This window comes from Rhinolophus ferrumequinum (assembly GCF_004115265.2).
Source record: "Rhinolophus ferrumequinum isolate MPI-CBG mRhiFer1 chromosome 5 unlocalized genomic scaffold, mRhiFer1_v1.p scaffold_110_arrow_ctg1, whole genome shotgun sequence".
Taxonomy (NCBI): Eukaryota; Metazoa; Chordata; class Mammalia; order Chiroptera; family Rhinolophidae; genus Rhinolophus; species Rhinolophus ferrumequinum.
This window is the reverse complement of record NW_022680355.1, coordinates 9,182,121-9,206,334: the sequence shown is the minus strand read 5'-3', so window position 1 is coordinate 9,206,334 and position 24,214 is coordinate 9,182,121. Positions and strand designations below refer to the sequence as shown.

Here is a 24,214-nt window from a genome sequence, read left to right as displayed (position 1 = left end):
CACCGGAGGGAAAACAGGAGTTGGGAGGCTGTGTGTCTATTCACTAACCAGCCTGCTTTTACCCTGCTGCCCTTGGGGTAGCAGCCATTAATCAGTCCTACGCAGTGCCAGGTAAGCAACTGCAACCATTCTGGAAAACATACCTGAAAGCAGAGGGAATGACAGAGAGGACCCGCCAATGCTTAAGCAGAGAGGGGATTCGAGAAAGGAAACCAGAGTCTTTCTGCCCCTCTCTCAATGAGACAAGAGGAGAAGTCCAGGGCGCTTCTTCAGAGACCCCCGTGGGCAACCCCTGTCAAGGCAGCTATTCTCTTCCAGGTGAAGTGTGTTCCCAACAAGAAGTGGCTTGTGCAGTGCTCAGTGGAAAACAGGTATTAACACATCGCTAACAAAAGGTGAGGGAGAAAGAAAGCATTTCCTTAGCTTGCAGGTAGGCTCTGTTTAGTCACTGCCATGCTTTCTGAACCCCTCGGGGACTGAGTGGAATGGAAAGCTATCCTAGTGGGAATCCACTGAAAAGTCACTCAACGTGCTGGGCTGGAAGCTTCACTGGCCTCAGGCCACACCCCATGACCACACTCTGTGCAGCCTGTGCATTTTTCAAACATTTCAAGGCTTTTAGAGGTTGCTCTTGCTGACCAAAAGAATTCCATGACGTCTCTCAAGTTCAATTTCAGTCAGCATTGCAGGCTTCCTCAAAAAACTGTTTACTGCACCAGGACGCTTTGTGGTTATTAAAGGAGGGAGAAAACGGAGCACATGACATCGCCACCCTCCTAAGATGTCTCATTAGAAACAATATTTGGATGAAGTGGTTGTAACGGATGCCACCTAAGAGGTCGGAAAAGAGAAGAAGGAATGTGAAAACCCTTGTTTTGATTTTTAATCTAATCAGCAGGAGTTTGTTATTTTTCACCAGAGTATGGGAAGCACACTCTATCAGCCCCGGACGCATCTGGTAGACATTTGGCAGGTTTTGTTTCTTCAATCAAACGTGTGCTTTCCAGGAAGGGGGAGGCCGGGGCTGGTCTCCCTTGTCCGATTAAGCCACGATTTCACCTCTACCACATCCCCGAAGACCCTGCTTTACGGTGTAAGACATCCTGACCATCAGGGCTCTTGTACTCATTTACCCACTGTTCATACGTGCAGGACTGCCTATAAGAGGGAGCGAATGGGAAGTGCCTGGGTCATGGTCCCCTCTCCAGAAAACGAAAGCGCTCAGCACTCACGGCTGTTGGGCTAAGTGAATCAGGCCACGCTCAACACATTAGTCCAGGTCAGCTAAATTTTAGAGACAGGTGGCTTCTGTTGACCCTGTTTGTCACCACGTCAGTCGGTGGGTGCAAGGTGAGAGAAGGTCTAGTTTACCTCTCCCATCTCTTCCTTCCTGTCAGGTGGGTGCAGAGCAATTTCCTTTCACTTTCAAAATGCTCCAGGGCACCGTCCGGAGAGTACACGTGTGGCTCCGTCATTACCAGAGCAGTTTGAAAGCTGGCCCAATCCTGAGGTGAATCAGGATGAGTTAAATGCTCTCTAGCAAGAAGACGCAGCTCACCTGAGAGAGAGGAGGCGTTCGGTATCCTACGTGCTGCCTGAGGACCCAGATAAGCAGGTTTCCTAAGCAATATCCTGGTGCACGCAGGACCAGTCTCCCCGAGTGGCGTGTGCGCTCCAGAGAAGGGCTCTTTCAGGTGAACTCACCACAACCCAACCCCTAACACATCACGCTCAGGTTTCCTTACTTCCGCGGATCCTTCTCAGCCTGGCCGTCCTTGGGATGCTGTAGCCTGGGTAAACCTGCTCTTCCCAGCACTGTACAGTGTGCTGCTCTTCATTCTCCCTTTTCTTTTCACTGGCTGGCACTTTAGCAAAGTGGAAGCAATTTATTTCTTTTGCATTACCATTGAGAAAGGACATGCTAGTAAATATTCAGCATTACCTCAACAGGAAATGATTTCTTAGGCTCTCGAAAGGCTAAGAATCTTGAGAAAGTTATTCCTATTTCCCCTTTCTTACTCATTTTTTTGCTGGTTTAAAGAAATTACATATGCTAAAAGAAAATCTGAAATGGGCTTATAAACATGAAGGTGTTATTGTGAAGGGAAGTGATTGTGATGTTAAAAAAATTTTCAAATTCATCTTGTTTACATTGTTAAAATTGGAAAGATGACCATTTGTGAGGTCTTAGTAAATCTATTAATATTTCATTTGATCATAAATGGAATGTCTCCGAGACATGAGACAGGCAGGCTGTTGCCAAAATTATTTAATTCTCAGGAAAGAGATGGTCCAGTAAGTGGTTAGCTTATGCCTATATTTAAGGTAATTAAATAGTTTGACACAGGGAACTCCGCTGAGCCCTCCAGTACCAGACCCAGCTGACTTAGTACTGTGCCCAATGGTGATTAAAGATCTCAATCTGGAACAGAGTCAAGAAGTTAAATAAATCATTTAACTTCCAAGCCGCAATCAGTGTGGAGTTGCAGGAATAGATAAAAGAAAAATGTTCTTCTCTCACTGATACTCAATCTTCTGTTGGGATATTCCTGTATTATCCAGGCCAAGGACAACCTCCTTTTGTCCCTAAAATAGTTACAGTTTGTAAAATGATATCTTTTTTCTACCACTTGCGACAGATGGTGTGAATAACTCCTCCTCATTACTTATCTCCATCTCTGACATCTACCCATTTCTGAGACGGACACTGTTCTTTTATACAAGATTCCCTTTAGTGTTTCTAGATTTGTCGTTACTTTTCAGTTCCTTAGACTTTTTCTTTTTATGACAGTTCTCCAAACTCCTATTGAAACTTGTCAACATGCATTGTGCAATATGTAATATATTGCTTTACTGCTTTATAACACTTCTTATTCTACAAAGGCATTTAGATGGACACACACACACACACACACACACACACAATCATCCAGCAGTTTGCAGTTTACTCAGTTTTCAGGTGTGATTTAATTTCATAGGCCTCAGAAACACATAAGTCCGGGGTTACTATCCCCATCTGAATAGGTAGGAAATGGAAGTGTTAGGAGTTGAGAACCTTTGACAACTTCTCATGGCTACTAAGTAGTGAAGTAGCAAGCGTGCCCGTCTTTAGCCTGGCTACTGTGTCACTGCTTCCTTTGCTGTTTAAGTGTGAAGTTCCATGTCCTCCAGGACACCGGGACCTGCTCTGAGAAGAATCATGCTCCCAAGGCCTTGTCTTCCAAGGTTACTGGCCATTTGTTTGTTTGAGTTTTGACCTTCTGTGTGCAACATGGCGAACTCTGAAAAATACCTTGCTTGCTTCGCTCACAGGTTGAGATTTTCACAGCAAAGGAAAGAATAACTGGGACATACCAGTGGGCTTAGGACCTAATTACTCACCAGACTTACTAGTAGGTTGTTATCTTCTTGCATCAAAATCAGTTATTTTAGTTATATAATTAATTATACATTCTATTTAACTAATGCATGTATTATATATTATGCTTATATACTTAAATACATTTTATGGATCACTAATTACCACTGTATAGATATCATTACATCACTATGTGTGTATATACATATATAGTGTTATACACACACGTATATGTATATACACACATAGATGTTTTCATTAGTCACAGACACCAGATGACTTACAGTATAAAATATCTGGGCCTTACCTGATTACCACTCCTTACCACTATGGCCCCAATCCGGCCACTGGGCGACATTCCTGCAACCTCTCAGATGCTAAAACACTGACAGAGGCATTACATCTCTGTCATTGTGCCCTGTGTCCCTCTTACCTTCCAATGGGGAAACCGATCAAGTTGACTATGTTTTAAGTGAAAAACATTGGTACAACATTATACAGCTTTAGGATAATCACAACAATGTAGGAATTTAAAAATATATATTAGTTTGATGACGTAACATACCCTCACGTAGCTAAACTTAAACAATGAATTGATGACCTATATAGAATCTTATGCTCCACAACCACAGCTTGAAGGATAGATATTTTTCAGAGACAGTTTGAGAAAATGGTGGTAAACAAACTGATGCATGGTAGGTGCCAAGTTGGAAAACAAATGATCTTTTATTCTTGGTCTGTCACTGTCCTCTCACAATGTAGCTACTCAAATCTCAAGACTTCCGTTGGTTCCTCTCATCAACCCCTTTCTCACGCTTTAAGTAGCCTCAGCTTCTTAACATCAAGTGTTCTTGGTAGGTTTAACCCTTTCAGGCCGGCTTCCTGTCCTCCCTGCACATCTCCTCCTTTCCTCACAACTTTTCTGGAACCAACTCTGTGGACCTGCGTTATAATAGTGGCCCTTCTTCTAGAATCATCCCATTGCTTGCATTCTGCTCTGTGTTTATATCAATCAGAGTAGGATATGTGCTGGTTCCATTACCAAGTAATACAACAAACACACAGCACAAGGTGAGCTATGTCAGCAGAGCCAATTTTAAAGGGAATTTTATGGATGGCTTCTGATGAAAGCGTTTTTTTTTAGTTGTGCCATTAGTTTGATCCTTGGCTGAACAATATTAGCTAACGTGTCAAAAACAGAAAGGGTTTTGTGAGGGAAGAGCCCCAGAGGATAATATTGAAGGACAATAATTCAATAAATCCACCAAGATCAATTTTTCCTCAAAATAAACATGAAAAAAAACAACGATGGAGATCCAGATCAAAGCAGCCTTTGGGCCAACTCTTCCTGGGTTCAGAAGAGCCACTTGCTCTCCTCTTCATAGCAACTTTCAAATCCAAAAGAAGTTCCATGGGTATTCCAGGTATACTGAATCAGTGAATTGGGAAAATGCTCTCATACAAGACTGGGAATAGATGTCATTTGTTATATAATTATATAGACTCATTAACTTGCTCAGTTCTTACTAGTTATGAAAGGATCTAAAAGGTTCCAGGTTTATAAATGAAAAGAATATAATTTTGAAAACTCATGTGTTTTCCTTGGGTTTGGTTGGAATCTGTGCAGAGAGCACAAAAGTACCTGCTAAATTTGGACCAGACCAGCAGCCCTGAATGCCCTCATTGAGGGTCTCTTCACAATCAGTGCAACATGGTGAAGTGAACACAAAACAGGGAATCATGGAACCTGTACTCTGGTCCAGGTGTTAACATTCGGTTTTTAACTATAAACAAGAAGTCTGATCTAGATGTTCTCTAAGGCCCGTTCCAACTATAAAATTCTGTGGGTCCACAAAATATTTATTGAGTAGCCACTATGTGTGCAAAGCCCAGGACGAATGCAGATGAGGGAAAAAGGATGTGTAGCACACAATTCCTGCCTTTGAAGAACTCACATCCTAGTAGGAAACAAAGAATATTCAAAATAAGACAAAGCAAGAATAACTTTGGCCAGTATCAAATGAGTGCAACAGACTAACACTCTTGGAATCTATAGAAGAATAAGATTCTTCTGGCTGGGATAGTGGAGGAACACTTCTCTGAATAGGTGAGATTTAAGTGAGTCCATAAATTATGAGCAGAATTTCAATAGATAAGAAAGAGTTTCCTTTCTTAGGTATTCCATGCAGGAAGCAAGGCACGGTCAGAGACAAGAGGTGGGGAAGTGCCAAGTGCCCTGGGAAAATGGGTTGACCTCTGAGCCAACCAGCAAGTTACTCTAGGTTAGTGGTTCTTCTACTTCAGCATACATCAGAATCACCTAGAGGGCTTGCTCAAACACAGATTCATGAGCCCCACTTCCAGAGTGTCTGATTTAGCAGGTCTGGATAGGGCCTGAGGATCTGTATTTATAACAAGTCCCAGGTGATGCTGATCTGCTGGTCTGGGGACCACTCATGAAGAACCATTTCTCTAGGGACTAGAGGGAAGTCATCAGCTCACATTAAACTCTCCGTTCTACTATGGCTATCATCAACACATCAAGAAGCAACATGTGTGGGCGAGGATGTGGAAGAAAGGGAACCCTAAAGCACTGTTGGTGGAATTGCACATTGGTGCAACCGCTATGGAAAACAGCATGGAGTTCCCTAAAAAAAATTAAAATAGAAATACCTTATGACCAAGCAATTCCACTCCTGGGTATTTACCCAAATAAATCCAAAACACTAATTCAAAAAGATATATGCACCCCCATGTTCATTGCAGCATTATTTACAATAGCCAAGATAAGGGAGCAACCTCAACGTCAATCAATAGATGACTGGAAAAAGATGAGGTGGTACATTTATACGATGGAATATTACTCAGCCAAAAAAGAGTGAAACCTAACCATTTGTGACAATATGGGTGTCACAACATAGAGGGTATTATGCTAAGGAAATAAGTCAGACAGAGAAAGAGAAAAACCATGTCATTTCACATATTTGTTGAATCTAGAAATCAAAACAAACAAACAACACAAAAACACACTCATAGAAACAGAGAACAAACTGATGGTTGTCAGATGGGAGTGGGGGTGAGGTGTTGGGTGAAAAAGGTGCAGGGATGAAGAAGTGTAAGTTGGCAGTTACCAAACACTCACGGGGATGCAAAGTACAGCATATGGAATATAATCAATAATATTGTAATAACTAAGGATGGTGTCAGGTAGGTACCAGACTTATCAGGGGGATCACTTCGCAAGTTATATAAATGTCTAACTATTATGCTGTATACCTGAAACTAATATAATATTGGATGTGAACTATAATTGAAAAACATTTTTAAAAAAATCTCCATTCTACTGTGGGCTTGGTTAATTCCTACTTCAGAAAACTGACATTATTAAAGTTTGGGTGGCAATCATAATTACCTAGAATTTCTTTATCAGTAAACATTTTCAACTAAATCCACCAGGACAAGATGGAAATGGAGAGAGAACACGAATATTTTTAGAAACTTCCTATTTACCAAATGCTTTTTAGAATTCCCTCATTTAATTTCCAGCTCATTTTCATCCGTGAAACATTATAATCCCCATTTTACAGATGAAGAAATTGGGGCGCATTCAAGTGACTTACCCAAAGTCAAAGAACAGGGCCAGGATCTATGGCATGCCAGAATCATCTTGCACTCTAGTGTTAAGAGGTCAGTGTAGAGGCCCGGCCTTCTTTGAACACTTTTCAAAGGAAGGCAATGGTTCAAGGATCACTAAGATCAGTATTATTTCCGTCTAAAGCCAGGTCCAGAAATACCTGAACAAAGTCATCTGTATTGAATATTCCAAGAGGTACAAGAGAAGAGTAAAGTAGACCAGACCATATTACTGTTATCTACAAATGTGGGGAGAAACCACCTTCCAAACGATAACTCCAGGATATCCATGAGCCCTACAAGAGCGCTCCATTTCAAAGGAATACCTTTGTGTTTTCAGTTCAAATATCAAGTCAGTCAGCCAGCCATTCAGCCAGTGGACATGGCTCGGAAATCTGAGATGGTCAGCATAACCACAGCTTCTCCTTATTTGGATAAATAACAGCCTCCAAGACAACCAGTTTGGGAGTCATGCATGCCCCGGGGCTGGGTTTGGCAAGCTTCTCTGCCCTTGCCCTGCGATGCCACGCCATGCCCTGCACAGACAGCTGAGGTGGTGCAGCCCGTCATCAGCCAGTCACTGCTCCCCCACAGGTTCCAACACTGTCAGAAGCCTCCTCCTCAGAGACAAGATCTGCTTCCCAGCATCCCAATGACAAACGGCCAGGCCTTTGAGCATTCCTGAAACTGAGGAGCTCCTGAGAAACAAAACAGCTACTGGCCCAGTGACTCCATGTAAAGAAGCCAACACCCCATATGACAAAATACGCACATCGGCAAGGGGCAGACACAGTCTAGTTGCTCCCCACAAACATCGCCCCTGACAGGAGAGAATCCCCTGCCACACATGTGAAGAAAATGCTCTGCAAACTGCGGAGAGCCTTTGGAAATTCATAATCAGCAGCAAGTGCTTTCAACTCACTTCAAAGAGAAGCAAGCTCCAGGCTGACCCCAAAGTAGTTCATTTTCCCCCACTGCCCAACCCAGCCTCCAGTCTTTTTTCTTCTTCTTTGTATTATCTTTTCTTTTATTTTTCTTCACCTCTTTGAAAAGCAACACTGGGGCAAAATTTCTCCCAGAGAGGACAGGAAGATATGGGTCAATAAAGAGACAAAAGGCGTTTCTTAAAATTAGGGCATCAAGACAATGGCTTGATTCTCATGAATATCAACTCTGGAGTTTTCCTTTAATGCGCTGAAGTCTACAAATTAGTTTCCAATTTGTCAGAAAGGTTTAATCATTCTCTTCCATCAGTACTCCTCCCCACCATGATGTCCAAGGAAGGCAGTAGGGTGTGCTGGAAACAGCACTGGAGCATGAATAGAAAGACGTGGGTTCTCCTCCTGATGATCTCGTAGGCTGTGGGCTCCTGGCTGTGACTGTGGTCCTACCACTGAGCTTTTCTGAAGCTCTGGTTCTGCTGCTAAGTAGGTTCAGAAACACCTTCTGTACATACTGTCCTGTGCCGTGGGCATCACAGGAGCTCAATTATTCTCATATGAACTTGCATGGAGAAAAGTGTGACCAACATGTGTTACTATTAAAATTGCCAACTAACATTGGTGGGCTCACTCAATGACTTATGAGAGCAAAACGAATAGAATGGATAATACCTACTTTAATATGTTCTCATGAAGATGAAGAGAATGACGCATTCTCTTTTTGAGCTCAAAGAGCTCAAGAAAGAATGGAGATGCTGAATGCAGCCAACATAAGAACACTACAGTGTGTTATAGTCCAAAGCATCATCCTTGAGAAAGAAGTCCAATTATATGCCTTAGGCTCACATTCAAGAAGGTGCTTTTCCTCATTCTCATTCCCAAATGAATTGGCAATTGTGAACCCCTATCAGGCTAGATAAGACTTCCCATCCACTTTATACTGGTATGACAAGTAGGTTCAAATATCAATTATTTACAAAAATTATGAGATGAGCGATTACCCACATCTCCTTCCCTTTCCATCTTATCACCTCTCTTCAGGAATAAAAAGAGAACCCCTGTCATCACGTGCTTGTGGCAAGAATACAGATTTTGGTTGGTGAGGAGCAGGCAAAACCAATTATTTTAGCTAAAGACAAGTTTCTGAATGCTCTCGGAATTTTAACAATATTGTCCAGTCTAGTCCTGTCCCACATTAGCATTAAAAACAATAAGGTGTGTACTTTAGGTTAGTTCTTGATAGAAAAAGATGTATCTTGTTGTATTGCTCAAAAATATTTTTTAGCTTTTTTTGAGGGGTGGGGGAATATAGCAGTGTGGTGATTTAATGAAATTGCAGAAATATTTTGTTATTAAACATATATGTCAAGACAGCCTTGCAAATATATTCACTGTATCTACTTTAAAACATAAAAATATGCTTTGGTAGTTTTTATATTAAGATGTACTGTGTATACGAGTACAATTCTGTAGATAAAAATTCTCTGCCAAAATTAAAGAGATCAAAATACCACCTGACTCATTTTTATGCTCTAGTCACAAAGTGATACTGAATAGAAACGTATTAGCATTTCACTAAATTTCTTCAGATTATTGTTATGAATAATAAAAATATAGATACATTTTAAAACAACATATTTCAGTCTTAAAATGGTCAGATTAACATAATTATAGCCTTAGGTTGCCAACAGTGGCACATTTCTCATTTTCATGAGAATGTGGAGGTTCTCCCAGATCGCAAGCTAATAGGCTCCTTGGTCTAAATATATACAGTAAAATCTGCAGTAAATTTCGGAAGCATTAAGATTTGAACCCTGGAGATATCTAGTGAGTAATTTGTCCTGGAGTGGAGCAGATTTTTTTTCTGTTTTGCAGTTACACAGCTGCTAAGAAATACATATTTTTAGATTTGCTTTTAAAAGCAAGCAAACATGGTATCCACTTTGTGGATATGTATCTAGAATGTTCTCTCAGTCCCTGCAGTAATGGGTCAACCATCTACAGAATGTTCTATTCAGTTGCCTTCCTCCTTGGAAGTGAGTGCAAGGAACGACACTAGAGACTCATCCATCCTAGGTGAAGCTATCAGAACATGACTGTGACACCTGACCCTTTAGAGGAGTGTTTCAGGAAAAACATGCATTGGAGTTTAAGCACTGTAGATCAGGCCGCTGTTATTTCTGAATTACCTCATCACTGACCTTCTTATGATTTCTTACTGTTGTTTGGGTTTCTCTTTGGCAGCTCTTCCTACGATATCAAGGGCAAATGAAAAGGAACAGGTTCAAAGAGTTAAATCAGAACAAGAGAAAGCATGACCTTTGATTTCACAGGAAAAGAGAAAAATAAAAAGAAATCAAGTACATGTGTCGATCAGCCACCTTAGTGAAGCATATTTTCTGTATTTCAGGAATATGGAGTGAGTTAGTGCTGCGTGGACAATGAGAAGGGGTCCTCTAGCTTAAATGATGCACTGAGAATTCACAACTTTTACCTGAAAAGGCCTTACATAAATAAATCTACACAAAAATTACTGAGTCAACAGCTCTTCTTTTGTGCCAAATAACAAGGTATTAAGAACTCTTAAGCAAGAATTCTATTTGATTCTGACATCAAAATGTTCCATTATTTCAACTGTATGATCTTTAATGATGTTTTATTCTGTCCCCTCCCCAAACACCCAACTTGGTCTTTGTCTTAAAGCCTTAGTTTCTACACTTTATTCAATAACAAGATATTGTCACCATTTTGGCCATATTCTCACACCAAATGCACTATTTAATGCACTCATTTAATGTTTTTCTTTAAGTCAATTTTAAATGGATTTTTTTTAACTTACTTGTGGCAAAGCAATAATATTCATTAACTCTGAAGTTCTTTGCCTTACTTAGCTTTCCAATACTCATTAAAACAACATTACATAATTATTAAAATTTAAAAACCTGTTTCTTGGGGCCAGCTAGGGCTTGGGCCGGACGGGGCTTGGGGCTTGGCTCAGGCAGTTAGAGCTCCATGCTCCTAACTCCAAAGGCTGCCGGTTCGATTCCCACATGGGCCAGTGGTCTCTCAACCACAAGGTTGCCAGTTCAATTTCTCAAGTCCCACAAGGGATGGTGGGCTCTGCCCCCTGCAACTGAGATTGAACAAGGCACCTTGAGCTGAGCTGCCTCCCGGATGGCTCAGTTGGTTGGAGCGCATCCTTTCAACCACAAGGTTGCCAGTTTGATTCCTCAACTCCTGCAAGGGTTGGTGGGCAGCGCTCCCTGCAACTAAAATTGAACACGGCACCTTGAGCTGAGCTGCCTCCCTCCCAGATGGCTCAGTTGGTTGGAGCACGTCCTCTCAACCACAAGGTTACCGGTTTCCACTCCCGCAAGGGATGGTGAGCTGCACCCCCTGCAACTAGCAACGGCAACTGGACCTGGCGCTGAGCTGCGCCCTCCATAACTAAGACTGAAAGGACAACAACTTGGAGCTGAATGGCACCCTCTACAACTAAGATTAAAAAGACAACAACTTGACTTGGAAAAAAGTCCTGGAAGTACACACTGTTCCCCAATAAAGTCCTGTTCCCCTTCCGCAATAAAATCTTTAAAAAAAAAAAAAAAAAAAAAACTTATTTCTCTATGTGTCACCTAAAATCACCGGCTCCAAGTGAAAAACACCTTTGAAAGTAGTTCGAGTAATGGTACATTAAAATTTCAAATAGAATTACTGTAGGAGCCATTTGCTTTAGCAAAGAGGCTGACTTCTGAAAATAACACTATAACACTATATAAAACCCACTTAAGGCAATATTGTTTTATTCAAAGTATCTCATAATTTGAACCAGCTGATGTTTTTCAGTTGACTTGATGGCCCATTCTCCTTCAATAAAATATTGCATAATCTAAATCTGGTTAGTTCAAAATCCATTTAGTTTTGGTCTATGCCCATGCATTTCTAATTAATGAGCTCTGGCCACACAAAGGTATTGTGCTACTATCTGGACAGTAAGTGAAACCTGGCCATGCTCAAATACAACTATGGATGGCTAAAGAAGTCAAATATACAGTGTTTGCCTAAATTACTCAAGAAAACAAATCTTGTGACTTCCAGTCAAGATGGTGGAGTAGGTAAACGCTGTGCTCACCTCCTCTCACGACCACATCAAAATTACAACTAAACTACAGAACAACCATCATGGAGAATCACCTTCAGTCTAACTGAACAGGAGCCCTGCAACTAAAGACACACAGAAGAAACAACCTCAGGACTGATAGGAGGGGCAAAGACATAGAATGGACTGGTCCCACACCGTATGTAACATTATAAATTGGGAGGAATATCTTGGCTGCAGAGGAGCAAGCGGTCCCTGCCCCACACCAGGCTCCTCAGCCCAGGGCTGGAGACTCAGCTCTCTCCCAGACAGAGGAGCTAGTGGAAGCCACTGTTCCACTGTGGAGCCCTCTCCCCCGCCCACCTCTCCCCCTGTGGCGTGCAGACACAGGTAGCCGCCATATCTGAGTCTCCATCTACCTGCCTAACACTATTCGTTTGCCCTGCCTCAGTGATTCCTGGAGACCCCGTTCCATCCAACTTTCAGACCTATCTAACTTGCATCCAGTGGCTTTTCCATACAAATGGCCTGCCTTGACTCATGCTGCAGGATTTCCTAAAAATCTCTCAAGAGTTCACAAAACCCAAATAAGCAGCATCTGGCTTCGGCATGTCCTGCAACTCTGGCTGAGCAGCCTAACCTTGGCACTAGTGACAGCCGGCCTTGGTTCGTGGCTTGGCCTCTTCAGGCACCTCCAAAGTCAGAGTGGATGGTGGCCATGTGTGGATTGCTTTGTGGCTCATGTCAGGCGGCCCCCAGCAGGGCACAGGCTGCAGCTGAACTTGGCTTGTAGTGGGTACTCCCTTTACAGGAGGCCCCAGGGCTGACATACCTGGTGGCCATCTTCAGACCAAGCCCGAGCATCACCCAACCATCTCCAAGGACAACACACCCAAATGGCAGACTGGGCAGGCACCAGAGTCCCACTAAAGTGAATCCTGCTCCATAGGATCAGCCCCTGCATCACAGCTCCTCCGCTGTAGTCACAGCCAGTCCTCACAACAAATAAACCTGAAGGTCAGTCTCTCCCATTGACTTGCAAACAGCAACCAAGGCTCAACTACAACAGGAGGTCACCCTGTTGTACCCACACAAGTGACACACCTGTAACAACAGGCTCTGGTGACCTGGAAGACTGTGTCACTGGGCCCCACAGGACATCTACTACATGAGGCCACTCTAATAGGACTGGGAGACATAGCAGCCCTACATAATACACAGAAACAAACACAGTAAGACAGCCAAAATAGGGAGAAAACAAAAAGAAAGCATGTCCCAAATGAAAGAACAGAACAAAGCTCCAGAAAAACAACTAAACAAAGGGAGAAAAGTAATCTACCAGATACAGAGTTCAAAACACTGATTATAAGGATGCTCAGTGATCTCAGGGAGAACTTCAACAAAGAGATAGGAAACATAAAAATGGAGATAGAAAATATGAAAAAGAACCAGTCAGAAATAAAGACTACAATAATGGAAATGAAGACTACATTACAGGGAATCAACAGTAGATTAGATGAAACAGAGAATACAACCAGTGATGTAGAAGATAAGGTAGCAGAAAACCCAGTCAGAACAGCAAAAAGAAAAAAGAATCCAAAAATATGAGGAGTTTAAGGGGTCTCTGGGACAACACCAAGTGTACCAACATTCGCATCATAGGGGTACCAGAAGGACAAGAGAGAGAGCAAGGAATTTGAAACCTATTTGAGGAAATAATGACTGAAAACTTCTCTAACTTGGCAAAGGAAATAAACACACAAGCCCAGGAAGAACAGAGAGTCCTAATCAAGATGAACCCAAAGAGGCCCACACCAAGACACATCATAATTAAAATGTTACAGATTAAAAACAAAGAAAAAATCTTAAAAGCAGCAAGAGAAAAGCAGTTAGTGACCTACAAGGGAGCTTCCAAAAAACTATCAGTTGATTTCTCAACAGAAACTTTGCAGACCAGATGGGATTCGCAGGAAATAATTAAAGTGATGAAAAGATAGAACTTACAACCAAGATCACTCTACCCAGCAAAGCTATTGTTAAGAATCGAAGGTCAGATAAAGAGGTTCCCAGACAAGAAAAAGCTAAAGGAGTTCATCACCACCAAACCAGTATTACAAGAAATGTTAGAAGGAAGTCTTTAAGAAGAAGAAAAAGAAAATGATCAAATAAATGAATAATAAAATGGCAAGAACTACATATCTATCAACAATTACTTTAAATGTAAATGGTATAAATGTTCTAATCGAAATACATAGGGTGTCTGAATGGATAAGAAAACAAGACCCTTACATATGCTTCTTACAAGAGACTCACTTCAGATCAAAAGACACATACAGACTAAAAGTAAAGGGATGGAAAAAGATATTTCATGAAACTGGCAAAAAAAAAAAAAAAAAGCTGGGGCAGCAATACTTATACCAGATAAAATAGACTTTAAAACAAGAGACATTGAACTACCCAGTAATCCCACTTATGAGTATTTATCTGAAGAAACCCAAAATGTTACTTCAAGGGGATGTGTACCTCCATATATTCATTGCAGCATTATTTACATGGCCAAGATATGAAGGCAACCTGGGTGTCCCTGAGTGGATAAAGGAGAGATTTTATATATATATATATATATATATATAAAATGAAATATCACTCGGCCATGAAAAAATAAGTCTTGCCACCTGCAACAACATGGATGGACATAGAATGTATTGTGCTGAGTGAAGTAAGTCAGACAAAGAAAGACAAATGTCATACGATTTCACATATAAGTGGAATCTAAAGAACAAAATAAATGAACAGAAGCAAACTCATACATACAAGGAATATTTTGATGGTTGCCAGATGGGAGGAGCTGGGGTGGGGTGGGAGGTGAAAAAAGGGGAAGGGATTAAGAAGTACAAAGTGGTTGTTACATAGTAGTCATGGAGATGTAGAGTATATAGCACAGGAATACAGTCAGTAATATTGTAATAACTATGTAGGGTGTAGATGGGTACTACATTTAGTGGGGGATAGATGGGAGGGGTTTGGGAGGCAGGGTGAAAAAGGTGAAGGGATTAAGAAATACAAATTGGTAGTTACAAAATAATCATGGGGATGTAAAGTAAAGCATGAGGAATATAGTCAGTAATATGCCTGAAATTAATACAAAATAATATTGAATGCCAACAGTAATTGAAAAATTAGAAAAGGGGAAAAATGGTGAAGTGGCATAAGGTCCAAATTTCCAGGTATAAAACAAATAAGTCATGGGGGATGTAATGTACAGCATAGGAAATATAGTCAATAACACTGTGATAGCGTGGTGTGGTTCCAGATCGTTACTGGATTTATCGTGGTGATCACTTCTTTAGATATATAAATATTCAATAACTATGTTATACAACTGAAACTAATATAATATTGTATGTTAGCTACATTTTAATAAAAATCTTTTAAAAATTTGTTAAAAACTCATGAATAAATCTAATCAAAGATGTGAAAAAAATAGAAAATAAACCTTGTGAGCCCCAGAGGGTGAGAACAGAAGCAGGGGAGCACTGGAGATGGACAAAAGGTTGGTATGAGGGGCCAGTGGGCCTGGGCTCCAGCCCTATTTTTTAACTTCCTTATTTTGTGGTCTTAACCACAACTGACAAGTGGAAGGGTTATAAGAGATGGTGCGTAAGACTTTTCTACATGTAAAACCCTGTCATTCCAAATAAGCCAGGCCTTTTTCTTCAGGGTGCCACTGACGCAGGTCAGATATATTTCCTCAGTCACAAGTCTACAGTAGCCAGCTCTAGTTCCTCAGAAGGCAGAGTATCACTCCTGCAAATCACACGCAAGCAAAGGGATCACTGACCCCATGGGAAAAATCAGGGCAGAGAGGCAATGGTTTACCAGCAGGTGATACGTATCTTAGAAACATTTTTTTCCTCTTTACGAATGAATGTGTGCATTCCCCCCCCAAATTTATATAAAAGTCATACCTGCTTACCTGACAAATTTTAGAAAAGGCATGAAGAAAAGAATGGTCATCTGGCACTTTGTACAGGATAGGATCTTGGACCCCAGGGAGCCTGTGCTGATGTAATAAGAAACAAGCTCTGAGATTCCGGGCTGCCCTGATGGGGACCCACAGAGGACACAAAAGCAAAACCCCAGGAAGAAAACAACAGGTAGGTGCAAGGGGATCAATCTGAAATACCAGGACATATGCTCCCAGTCAAAGGCAATTTCTGCTAACATCTATATTTATAAGAGCTATGCAAAGGGATATGGCTGGGATATCAAAGGACAGAGGGTGTGGCATAAACCTCTCCGGTCAGCTTCAGCAAGACACAGAGCTCTGGGGAGCTCACGCCAGTACCCGCTGAAGGAGGAGGAAGGTCCTGCTCCAGGCGACTTTCAATTGTGTTGGTTGCTTATCCAGCCCCAGATTTTATGCAGAAATAGGGTTGGAAGCAAGTTGCCTTGATTCTGAAGCAGCTGCATGCTCTGTGGATACTGCTGGCATTACTTCACGTCACAAGTCACCAGGAGGTTTCTGCGGCCAAGTGGATGTCTCAGTCTTCAGCAGGGGAGCAACAGACCCAGCCACTTCTCCTGGCTCCAGAACCCTCCACCCTCATTTTTTTTTTTAACATTCTGCCTGTCCGCCTCCTTTTAGAAGCCTAAAAGAGCAGCAGGCAGGCACATGTAGGCAATCCCCATTCAAAGACACTTTCTCACTTCCGAATCAAACTCACGTATAAGCTCCCTGCCCTATCCTATGAAAATGGTTTTTATTAGTGACACAGCACATGAAGCAAAGAAAGCAGTGAGGAGGAAAGAGTCATTTATCCACAGTGCTTTTTGCTGTCCCCACCCTATCTGAGGTTCACTGTTTTTATTTCATCCCAAGTAAATTATAACCAGGTCCCTGAAGAACAACCAATCTGATACTAGGTTTTGTTAAGCTACAGAACTAAAAAATAAAATTAAATTAAATTAAAAATTAAAAATAAACAAAATCCAAAATTGTTCAAAATAATGCATCTTGAAGACAAATAAGTTACTTATTTGGTATTATTACTCTCCAAATAAATGATCTGTACCTGACTCCAGACTTGGAACACTTAGCTCCTGGTAAGTCTGTGCAGTGTAGGATTTTCAAACAAGGACTGTAGAGACAGCCTGGGTTTGGATCCCAGCTTTACTACTTACTAGTATGTGATCTTGTTACTTAATCTCTCTCGGTCCAGTTTTCCAAAAACTTAAGTCAGTTATGACAGTACCTACGCCATAGGGTTACTATGATGACCAAATGAAATGATATGTATTATTTAGACCACATTGGATAGCAACTTCTCATGCATACTTGCTCATCTATAAATCAGGATAAAGCTATCCACAGAGTTATGGATAAGCAGATCCATGCACATATGTATTATACCTTTAAAAGGAAACAGATTGATTTAATAGAACATAGCTCTTATTAAATTCTTTTAAAAGAAATAAATGACTGAACTAGTGCAAGAATAAGACAGAATAGTTATCTCAAGTAAACATAATTTCTGCCAAAGACTCTTTTCAGGCAATCATTAAACTAGATGGAATTATATCTGCTGTGTCAAACTGTAGAAGTTTTAAATGTTATTCATAAAGCTTAAATGGATATTTCTTTTTAAAACCTGTCAAAATCAAGATCAAAGAGCTACTTTTATTTTAAAATTTAAAGTGTTTTTCACAAGGAAAAACCAATGAATAATTTTCCCTAGAATGTTGAAGGGCACACACTAACCTCCCAACCCCCATTTGTACCACACCTTCAAATTTTCTACATTTGTCTCAGAAATCAAATGCAAGTCAACATCTTCATGAAAACACTGAAAATTGTCACAAAACACATACATCAATGAAATCTGTACTAGCAAACAATAATGACACTTTAAATCCTTTTCTAAATTATAAGGTTAAACAGAAACTAGATCACCAGATTAATAGATTGGAGGCAGCCCAATGTAATTTAAATGGATTTTTAAGAACAGGCTAACGCCAATAACAAAGAAGTATCCTTCTAAGCAGTATGTCTGAAGTTAAAATAAAAACCTAGAATTTTAATTCCTCATTGAATCGAACTTGAATGCAGAAGACCTGACTCAATTCAGTGTAAATGTGCCACAGCATGATAAAAAAATTCTGAAAATTATATTTGGTTACAAGGCACAGTTCTTACCTTACATCTTCCGTAAATCTTTCTCTTCTAGAAGAAACTTTCTAGACTTGCAGAGACCTTGAAACCATCCATCTCTCGAATGCTTCCAGCTCTGCCTGTCTTTATGGTGACTGAATTGCAAGGCTTCGTTTTTTTTTTTTTTTTTTACAGAAGGAAGCTTTTAGTCAAAATATGTGGTTTAAAGGAGCAGTATCCACCCTTGTTAAAACTATTTCACGGACATTCAGAGGTTTTGTTTCTACTCTATGAAAGTTAAATCTGAGTAGGAAGGCATTTTTCCTGTCCCGGAAATCGGCATAACTAAAACCAATGCTGAGCTAACGAGAAATGTTTCTTCCATGTGTTCCGTCTGGCAGAAACTGCAAGCCATATCAAGGAAACACGTGATGTTTATAAATACAATATGGCTCATGTTGTCATAACCTCTCAATGACAAAAAGGAAAATAAAAGTGCAAGGAAAACCAAGCAGCCACACAGCAGGAAAGATGAGATTTGTATCACTTGGAAGCTGCATATCAGACATGCATATATTAGCCTTTTTTGCTTCTTAAAAATAAAGTATAACTGGAAGCAGCAAGGGAGGAAGAAAATAACTACCTTGTTCTGGATCGCCACTGTATCAAAATGTGTTTGCCTAGCTAATCATTTCAATAAGAGTAACTCCTTCCCAATTCCAATAGAAACATCTTTTGCCTGTCAGAAAGACATGGCATAAAAGGGACATAATGACCTACATCGGCGCATAAGTGAGTTCCATAGTGTTAACTCAAGCAAATAACAGAATGAAGGCAAGGATTTCACATAGCCTGGAACTAATGTGAAAATTATAGATGTCTGTATCAGTATCGGTTATGGACTTTCTGATCTACCAGATTGTAAGATCTGTGAGAGCAGTTACCATACTCGGTCACTATTACAGTTTACCCTTCAAGAATGCGAGGGTTAGGGACTCTGACCAATCCCCACCCCCACGCAGGCAAAAATCCGTGTTTAGCTTTTGACTACCCCAAAACTTAACGACTAATAACCTACTGTTAGCCTGGAGGCCTTCTAATAACATAAATTGTCAATTAACACATTCTTTTTTGTATGTTATGTGTATTATATACTGTATTCTTCTAACAAAGTGAGCTAAAGAAAATGTCATTAAGAGTCATAAGGAAGAAACAATGCGTTCACAGTACTGAGCTCATTTATTGAAAAAAAAAACACCTACATATAAGTGGACCCACACAGTTCAAACCCGTGTTGTTCAAGGGTCAACTATGTATCTTCAGAATCTTGCGTACAAGTGTGAAATAGGGAAGTGATTCAAGGCCTAACAGCTGGGTGAGTGAATCAACGAAACTTCACAATAAAGGAGTCAGGTTAACTGCTCTAAAATCATCACTCCTACTTTGTAAGTTTGGAGGTATTTGAAATACTGATTACTAATCAATCTAAAAGCAAGATTTGTCCTACTGAGTTATAAATAAAATGTGTCTTATTTAATTTATCTGGAGATTAGCTTACTTTTTACCACAGGGGAATTTAACTCCTGAAAATAAAATGCAGATATGTGTGTTTCTGACAATCACTTATTTTAATCTGACAAATCCGTTATTCTTATATTAATCTTTAGGGCTAGTCACTGCTATAAAATATTGATAGAGAATTTTGTTAGGACAGAAAGACATTCTTATTTTGGTCAGGAACTACTTCTGGGATAAACTACGGAACGTGTTGTAAACCTCAGACGTTTCCATTTACAAATCATTGTACTGATCTTACCGTTTATTTCTCTGAAAATAAGACCTAACCGGAAAATAAAGCCTAGCATGATTTTTCTGGATGGCATCCCCTGAACGTAAGTCCTACATTGTCTTTTGAAACAAAAATTAACATAAGACCCGGTCTTATTTTGGGGGAAACACGGTAGTAAGAGAAGGTATTAACTGAAAATTTGTGACAGGGAGAGTGCCTAAGTGGGCTCCCTTTTCATCCAGACATTTAGTGAGAATTTTCTCAGAGCAGGACATTGTCCAAGGGAAACAGAGGGACTTTGCCCCTAAGCAGCTTAGCATTTAAAAAGGAACTTAGGATGTGTACAGCAATAACTACAATGCAGGCAGGAAAACGTGAGTGGACTAAGAGAGGAGGGTGAAGAGGTGAAGTTGTGGGGAAGTCAGAGGAGAAACAGTGGTGAATGAGGCTTGGAGAAGAGAGGAGGAAGAGGAGGCTAGATAAAGATAGTGGCTTTTGAGTTAGGTCTTCAAAACAGGATGGCACACGGACACTGATGCTTCAGTAGTGGGAAAGGACAGTAGTGACCACTGGAATGAGTAGGAAGGCCAGTTCTGGAATGGCCTGTCTGGCTCTGAATCCAGCTCCACTTCTGACACGCTGTGTGGCTTTGAGCAAGTTCCCTAACCGACCTGATCCTCAGCTCCCATATCAGAAACAGGGGGATAATAAGAACTCCTCTCACACTGGGTTGTTTTCAAAATCAAATGAGCAAAATTCTCATTTTTCAAAATGCTCAGCATGGTACCTGGCACAGAGTAAGTGTATCATGAATGTTAGTTAGGAATACCACTGTCATTATGTGAGGGCAGGGAATACCGCAGTGGTTGGGTCAAGGATGACCTTGAATGAATGAAAGGAAAATTAGCTAGGGGTGTTTTCGGAAACTTCCATTTCTATGGGATTCTTTTCTCTTCCATTCTTATAGGATTATTTCACCGCCACCCCTGCCCCCAGAACACCCAGTTCCCTAACCCTTCTCAACCAGAACACTGCCCTGTGGGAAAAAGAGCTCTATGGCATGGCCACTTCAGATATACAGAGGGTGCCAAAAAAAAATGCATACACATTTTAAGAAAGGAAAACATTGCATTAAAATTGTAATATGCGGGCTGGCCCGGTGGCTCAGGCGATTGGAGCTCCATGCTCCTAACTCTGAAGGGTGTCGGATTGATTCCCACATGGGCCAGTGAGTGGGCTCTCAACCACAAGGTTGCCGGTTCAACTCCTCGGGTCCCACAAGGAATGGTGGGCTGCAGCCCCTGCAACTAGCAACGGCAACTGGACCTGGAGCTGAGCTGCGCCCTCCACAACTAAGACTGAAAGGACAACTTGACTTGGAAAAAAGCCCTGGAAGTACACACTGTTCCCCAATAGAGTCCTGTTTAAATAAATAAATAAATAAAATTGTAATACTCAATATATACCGATAAGAAAAGATGAATACAAGTCATGTATATACATTTTTTTGGCACCACCAATATATACTAAATAGGCACATACTTCTTTTTTCTCTCCTTCCTTCCTTCCTTTTTTCCTTCCTTCTTTCCTTCCTTCCTTCCTTCTTTCCCTCCCTCCTTCTTTCCTTCCTTCTTCCCTTCCTATTTAGTGACATATCTTTTTAACCTCGTCAGAAGAGAATAGAATGGATGAAGTCAAATATAAAAGATGCCATGAAATAGACACATAATAGAATTCAGTGAAATAAATATTTAAAAATGATATTTCATGTGTTGTAAAATCTTATTAGAAGCATCATTTCAAAACTTGCAAAACTTAAATGGAAATATCAAGAAGGGGAGGCTGTAGGCTTAATCCAAAGGGTCAGAAAGAACTGGGTTCAATTCCGATGTCTAACATTTATTGGCCTCAGTTGTGTCACATGTAAAATGGAGTCAGCATACCTACTGTACAGAGTTGTTGACTAATTTAAATAATATATAAAGAATTTAACACATTGTGTACTATGTAGGCACAAAAAGATCTATTATCCTACACCCAGAAAAACAATGGTATAGAATGAATATCTTGATTCCACAAAGAAATTAATAGAGTTCACATAAATTATTCCAGTTTTACCCTCCCAAAAAGACAAAGTGAAATGTGTGACAAAAAGAAGATGCAAGTAGAAAATTAAAAAAAGAGGCCAGGAACAAAGCCAACACACAAAATACATGTCGTCAAACGCCTGTACGCTTGCTGTGCGTGCGCCACAAATTTAATTCTAAGCCTTAGAGTAGCAACACAAAGAGGGAAAATGATCACTTACAAGATTCAGAGCGTCCATATGATAAAAATAAACCAGGAAAAGAACAACTATTTCTGGTGATGAGAACAGAGAGATACTTTTATAGTGGGTTCTCATTAATGACAGAAACAATAGTACAGCATTTGTAACACAATCATTAACAGTACTCAAAGTATTGTGTTGAATAAGTGTTTACTTTCACCATGGGTAAGACACCACAACTGGCTTTCGGATGGATACAAAGACAAATACGGAAATGTTTGTGTCTTTGAAGAACTTACAGTCTTGTGGATGAGATGAACATGCATCTAAACGATTATAACACCAAGAGAATGTGCAAAATGCCCCCTAAAAGGGAAAGATTAATTCTGATCCAGAGCATTACAGAAAGCTTCATGGAGTAGGCGGTCTTTTATATGGCCTCTAAAAGCAAGTGTTTCTTTTTTTACATTTTAGTATGGAAATTTTCAACAATTAAAAAAAAGCAGAGAAAATAATAAAACAAACTGCCATCATCCAGCTTTGACATTTTGCAACATTTTACCAATTTTGTTTCATCTATTTTTACCTTTTTGGTTTGCTTTCCTGGAGTATTTTAAGGCAAATCTCATTCATTGTGCCATTTAGCCTGTAAATACTTTAGTATGTCTCATTTTTATAAATACAACCACCAATCCATCATTATACCCAAGAGAATTACCAGTTATCCTTAATATCATCTGATTTCCAACACATGTTCACATTTCCCAAATAGTTTCAAAGATGTCTTTTATAATTGGTTTGTTCTAACCAGGATTCAAACATGGTGCACCTGGGGCATTTTGTTGCTATAGCATAGAAGAGACAGAGAAACATAATCGTGCCCTCTCCTACCCTTTTTTCCTGCCACCAATTTGTAGATAGAATTGGGCAATTGTCCTGCAGTATGTTAGATGGGTGACATTTTGAAAAGCAGGTAAGTGGGGCAGGAGAGTGCATTTCAGATACTTGGAGTAAGAACTGTGAGGCGGCTCTGCTTGGGTGTTGGGGTGGAGATGATTCTCAACTTTGGCCTGGGCTGGTCTTTGCACAATGGGAAGTCGGGCTCAGGGAGATGACTTGGGAAGCAGAGTTGGGGAGATTGCTTAAAAGCTGCTACGTAACTAACCAAGAGAAAAATAATGAACGTTGTACCTGTAGCATTAGAGCAGTATTATCAGGAGCTTGAGCTGTGGAGCCCAGTTGCGTCAGGTCAAACCTCAGTTCTGCCTTGCTCTACTGCGTGGCCTTGGGCAAATTTCTTAACACACCTAAGCAACTGTTTCCTGAGCTCTGAACATGAATGCTTATTCCAATACCTGCCTCAATGTCTTGTCTTGAGGATTAAATGAAATTCCTCAGAAAAGTGGTTAGCAAATGCTCAAAAAAGTTAGCTATTATAATAGTGGTGCAGGCCATGGCAGCAGGGTCATCTGTACCAGGCCTTGCACAGTCGAATGGCTCTGGTGATGGGTGGGACGTGCTGGGGAACAGGAGTGAAGCTACTGAATCACTGAAAACTCAACTTTTTAAACCTCGGCTCCCCACCCCTCAAAACACACACACACATGCATGCACACATACACACTCACCACCATGATCATTCACTTGATCCCTCACAAAGATAGAAAAACATGGAGGAAAAGTGCTTGGAAGGAAAACAAAAAATGAAGACATTTTTTTCTTCAACAGGATACACTAGAAACACTGGAAGACTATCCATGGGGAGATAACCACTTGGAAGTTGAACACTTGGGTCTTGAGCTCTTGGGAAATGGCAGAGCTAGAGATACAGTTTATAGGGTCATCTATTTAGATATAATGGTTCAATCAGAAGTAGAATAGAAAATCACAAGTGACAGGGTGCAGATAACAAAAAAAGCAAATGATAAAACACATGTACAGACTGGGGAGGCCTGCCTGAACACACTGACGGCC

At 40.6% G+C, this 24,214-nt stretch overlaps 1 protein-coding gene across 17 annotated transcripts in view; it reads right to left on the bottom strand.

Moving 5' to 3' along the window:
• The window catches only part of KIAA1217 (KIAA1217 ortholog), a 292,991-nt gene that overhangs the window by 73,385 nt on the left and 195,392 nt on the right, over positions 1-24,214 (bottom strand). The window contains exon 1 of one of the 17 annotated variants that reach the window (XM_033100554.1): positions 18,228-18,581. The exons of 15 other annotated variants lie outside the window; for them this stretch is intronic. The gene's annotated coding sequence lies outside the window, so the exon portion shown is untranslated. Of the gene's footprint in view, positions 1-16,007; positions 16,097-18,227; positions 18,582-24,214 lie in introns of those variants that run through there. One more of the 17 variants, XM_033100556.1, reaches the window with a different exon arrangement.